The sequence below is a fragment of the Neopelma chrysocephalum genome, unplaced genomic scaffold, assembly GCF_003984885.1.
Source record: "Neopelma chrysocephalum unplaced genomic scaffold, ASM398488v2 Primary Assembly neopelma1_252, whole genome shotgun sequence".
Lineage (NCBI taxonomy): Eukaryota > Metazoa > Chordata > Aves > Passeriformes > Pipridae > Neopelma > Neopelma chrysocephalum.
The window spans coordinates 1740934-1746162 of record NW_020897914.1 but is presented as its reverse complement, the minus strand read 5'-3'; the positions used below and the strand labels follow the sequence as shown (position 1 = coordinate 1746162).

The window sequence follows — 5229 nt, the reverse complement described above, 5'->3', positions numbered from 1 at the left end:
GGGGGGGGGGGCGCGCCCGGAGGGGCCCCCTGCGCTCCCCGGGGGCTCCTGCGGGCCGAGCGGGGCTGCGGCCGGCGGGCCTTGCGCTCCCCAGGAGCTCCTGCGGGCCGAGCGGGTCTGCGGCCGGCGGGCCCTGCGCTCCCCCGGGGCTCTGCGGGGCCTGTCAGGCGGCACCGTGTCCCCTCGCACTGACCCAGTGAACTCGCCCGTCCCTGCCAGCCCGCCGCGGGGAGCCCTGCTCCGGCACCCCGGCCCTGTCAGGGGGCACAGCCCGGGGAACGTGGCAGCCCCGAGCCTCCCCCGCGGGCAGCGGGCGCCGGGAGCAGCCGTGACCGGCAGTGTTTGACTGGAGAGGCCTTGGCAGGCCGAAGGGACCATCGATCAGCATTGTGTGCCTTTGGTATTGATCCAAGACAAGTAGTTTCAGTGTCAACAGAGCTGTTTCCACTCTTTTAGTCCCATGTGGCTGCACTTTGAGGTGGAACAAGGTGTAGGCCAAAAGGAGGTGTTGCCAAGTAGTGCTTCTGGAATAAAACCCTACATTTTCCCCAGTAAGCTGCAGTTCAGCGTTCGTGGTGTGCTGCTCTTACTGTAACTTCTGAGTGTCTGCTTGCTTGGGTGGGCGGGGAAGGAACTTCTGAACTCATTATATTTTTCTAACTTCTCGCTGCTCATTCTGTTTTCTTGCTTCAGGAGCTGACTTGGGCAAGTTCCTGGAAAGTACGTGTAATTTTTTTTCCTTTTCCCATAACACTGCTGGTTGCTTTTGTTCTTAAGAAACTCTTTAATAAACACAAATTCATCTGCTGCTTTGTGAATGGAACATTTGGTTGATGCACAGCGTGATAATTGGGAACCTTTGTAAACAAAATTGGTTGCAGTTGTCAACAGCAAAAGCTTTGTTTTGGTGTTTTTAAGCTCTTGTTATTGGTTGTTGGCTGCAATAGATAATAAGAGCATTACTACTCTGAGGTGCTGGTTTTCTTGCCATTCCCTTGAATAGGCATCGTTTGAACAGTTGGTTGGTGCTGAGGTGAAAACGGGTCCCAATCGACCCTGGGTGTGCCAACAGAAATGTTGGAGTGTCCCTTGCCCCTTCTGCACCTGTTTTGCTCCCCAGGTTCTTGTAGTTCTACAAGTCAGCTGGTGTCAGCAGATGTGTGTTGGTGTTAATTTCTCACTGAATGTGTGTTTAAAAAAAAATTAAATTAAAGATTCTGTTTACTAGTCTGCTGGATTAAAGAGAAGGCAGAGATTTATCCCTGGAAGGTGGATGTCACCTCTTGTACTGAGCCTTTGGCAGCCCCTTTCAGTATGTGACAGTACCGAGTGTAAATCATGGGGTTTAATGTTTATAAGAGTCGCTCAGGCCCTGGATACAGGGACATGCATGGGGGTACCTGGGCACTGTGTTTCTTTTGGGACCTTCTGTGAATGGTTTCTTGACCCTGTCTTTTAAAAAAAGAGCACAGAACTAAAATGCACAGTAGTCTTGTAACAGGGATGATTTGTTTCATAGGGTGCTTAGAAAAAATTGTGATACCACAGCAAAAACTTGGACTCTTGCAGATCCTGTTTTCGTTACAGGTGTCGGTCTTGAGGTAAAATATCATCAGGTGCTCCTATTAGCATTTTTCTTGCTTTTCTAAAACCTACAGGAAATTAAAAATATGATCCCTATGAGGATGTAAGTGGGAAAAAAATACTTGTAAATAGACAGTTGAGGGCTTTACAATTAATTTTTTCCCTACTGTTTTGTTCCTGGATCGAGGAAAAAACTTTGCATGTAAAAGAGGAGTACGAAGAAGGTTTGGGGTGTTTCTAAGGCATTGAGACTAAGCACCATTGCATCTCTACTGAGACCAGTTGTCTGAATGAAATTCTATCACAAACTGGAGTTCCTTGTACCTGACTATAAGAAAAAATTGGCAGGTGTTTTAAGATCTATAGTTACTTCATTAAAATAAAAACAACCGTGCACGTCAAAGTCACCTGGAACACCTTGTTGGGGCAGCTGACTGGCTGAAGGGCTTTGCTGGTATTGATCCACCTGTCTGTCATCTTTGTATTTAAACCTAGAAGGGAAACTCTGGTTCACAGTAACTGGTGAAGATGACCTGGGGCACCTGGGCCATGGTCTGGGCCTTCCCCTCTGCCCCCTCTTTAAAGTAATTCAGGCCTTCAGCTCTTTGTTTATTAATTTATTTGAAATACTAAGAATATGAAATTTGACTCTGCCTGCTTTTGTCTGATCTTGTAAGTTCAAGTAACTGTCATGTGTGTGTTGTTCTTTCATTGAGGTCTTTAAAATTCTTCCTTAGGGCTTTTTAAGTATGGTACTAAGTTTGATTCAGGAAAAAAAATCCCTTTCCTAGCATTTTTCCCTTATTTTTCTGTTTTTATTTTTTCCCTCTCAGAGCTTCTGCTCAAAGATTAGTGGAAATAAGCTATATTTTATTCATGATTATAGATAGAGCTAAGGGGCAGAGCCATAAAATTTCTGTTTGTGGGCATAAAAGCATGGACCTGATCTGCCTTCTCCTGCCTTCTCCTCTCTTGCTAGAGATTCATTGGATGCTTTGGTAAGGAGAAACCCATCTCTTTGTTACTGGGGAAGCGTTTGTGTTGAAAGGGACTTTTCTTTGTGTGGTTTTCTCATCAATTTATTTGGATTCACGGAGTGACGTTTGCAGCGCTAGGTGTGTGAAATGCTGCAGGGGGATGGGCTTTGCTCTCATGGGAACAAAGTCAGTTTTCTGCCCAGCTTAGCTGCTCCTTTTCTCTTTTGCTGTCAACTCCTGAACGTTTGTTTGGTTGCACAAATGATCTGGCTTGAAAATGGCCAGAACTGAGAAAACTTCACAAGTTTGCTCCAGGTGCGCCTGAGTTCTGGATGGAACTGAGGAGAATTCAGTGCTCTAAGTGACAGGGTCTGTACAGCATTGGCCCTCTTGTGGTTGGTGTGTAGATATATAAAACCATGTAGTTCGCCATGGGGATGTTTAATACCATTACTTTTTCATGTTTAGCTCAGCTGGGGATTGTAGCAGGCTGAGGTCTCTGCATGGCTTTGTCAGTAGCTGAGATTGCCACAGTGTGTTGGTTACAAAATGCGTCCACTTCTCTGTTTTTGCAGAGGGAGGTTCGTCAGTCCCTTTCCTCTAAAGGTGATTAAACATTGCTTGAATTCAGACACTGTGATGGTTTGATGTCACGTGGGAAACTAAGCTGCAATTGAAATTTTTATGTCCTTCTTGCTTTTTTTTCTTTTTTTTTTTTTTTGTAATGGAAAGGATGCATAGAATTGTTTTGATGCATCTGAGGTTTTTGGCAAGTGTGAAGTCGAAGTGTGTGTTTTCAAGAGTCAGCCTGTTCTGTGATCCTTAAAGCTTGGAGTGTGTAGAAACTGGATATGTAGACTCCAGGATTACAGAGAAAAGCAGAAGGAATACCAGGAGCTGTGTAGAGTTTGTAGAGTCTGTAGGTCAATGAGAAATTTTGAGGAACACTTAAAGAATTGTTTTAAAATACTGCTTTGTTGATGTGCCTTTTGGATCACTTACTGTTTTTTGATTCCCTCAGCTAGTTATTAAAACTACATTATCACTTTCTCTCCTTTTGGCCATACATTTGAAAAAATCTAGGGAATCTAGAAAAATCCCCCTGCAGCATTTCACACTTTACCAGTGGCTCTTGTATATGTAGTTTGGCATTGTGAAGAGATAAACAAGCTTACATATAACACGTTACAAAAATTGGCTAGAAAAATACTTTAGTATTGTTAAATATTGTTGTTCTGGTGAAAGAAAGCATGATGCACTGCCCTTTGGGAAGGCAGTGTTTGCTTAGGGGAACTCTGTCCTTTTTATTCAGTAGAGAAATACTTGTTTCAAGTCGTTGTTACAATGAAACACTTAAAAAAAAAATCTTCCTCCTGTCGCTGACAACAGCTGTAAACACTTGGCATCCTGTTGATAGTGTTTTATGATAAAGGTACTGACTGTGTGAGTGGGGCATTCAGAGGCTGTGGATGTCCATGGGCAGGTCAGTTTGGGTAAAAACAGATGTGATCTGTGTGTGGTGGTGGGTCAGTTCAGGCTGGAAGGAGCAGAAGGAGAGGACGTGCTTTGGACACTAAGGAGATGACTTGGGGTGAAGTTCTGTGGTGATGGATGGAGAGCTGAAGTCACAAGCCTTTAGCCTTAGTCAGAATGCTGTGTGGCAAGGAGTTGGTGTGACTGGCAAGTGATGGGATGTATAAATGATTTTTTTGAGCCATGTATGTTAGAATCTGAGGATGGTTTAGCTGGAAGAGCCTTGGTGGTTGTCTGCTCCAGCCTCCTGCTCAAGCAGGGCTGACGTCAGTGTTAGACTGTGTGTGATGGAAAGTGAGTGGGGCTGATCATGGAAGTAGCATATGGCAAGATTTTTAAGTAAAGGCATCTCATAACTTGATTTAATAAATGAGAGGCCCAGTTCAACTACCATTAAAGCCAGTGGAAGCTTTTACAATAGGCTTAGTTAATGCTGAATCATCTGTATATGTAATTTTCTCTGTTGCACTAAGCTTTAAGAGTACTAAGGCAGGACCAGACATCACAAGTCGATTTTAAAAGATATGGTTCTTACATTAAAACGAGTGAATATCTTCAGCAATATTAACATGAAGAGAAGTGGTAAGCTGTTAAAAAGTGTTGCAATTCATACATAGTAACCAGTTACCCTCTGCCTTCCTGGCTGACCAAGATATGCGTGATATAAGTGTGATACACCTTGTAATTCTTTGTTAGGACCCTTTGTCAGACACACTCTCTGTGTTGAATGTTTCCTGAAGTATAGGAGTACAGTCTCAGAACTTCATGAGTAGGAAACCTTAAGAAGGTGTGGGGGGAGAGAATTTCCACAAAGCCCAAAGAAACTGCTTTGTGTCAATGACATGTAAAACAAAGCCCCAAGCCCCCACAAGAAGCCAGATCTGTTAATTCAGTGAATGTTTTCAGTGAGCGTAGTCTGAAGCTGTCTTCTTCCACCCTGAATGTAGGTATGGGCTGGATAATGTGTGTGAGGAGTGTGAGAGAGCTGCTGCAGCACCTCTCTGTGTGTAGCTTTGGGTGCATTGGCTGCTGATCTTGCTGGGGAGCAGGTAGGCAGACCAGGCATCCTGATCCCTGACATCTTGTGGAATGGCACGGACTAAATATTACTAAAATTATTATTATAAATATTACT

General features: G+C 44.1%; 1 protein-coding gene across 9 annotated transcripts in view; it reads left to right on the top strand.

Annotated features, from left to right (window-relative positions):
• The first annotated feature begins 297 nt into the window (after positions 1 to 297).
• The window catches only part of GIGYF2 (GRB10 interacting GYF protein 2), a 72565-nt gene continuing 67633 nt past the window's right edge, over positions 298 to 5229 (top strand). For 6 of the 9 annotated variants that reach the window (XM_027703808.1, XM_027703805.1, XM_027703804.1 and 3 more), the window contains exon 1: positions 298 to 720. The gene's annotated coding sequence lies outside the window, so the exon portion shown is untranslated. The remainder of the gene's footprint in view (positions 721 to 5229) is intronic. The other 3 variants (XM_027703807.1, XM_027703806.1, XM_027703802.1) reach the window with 2 other exon arrangements.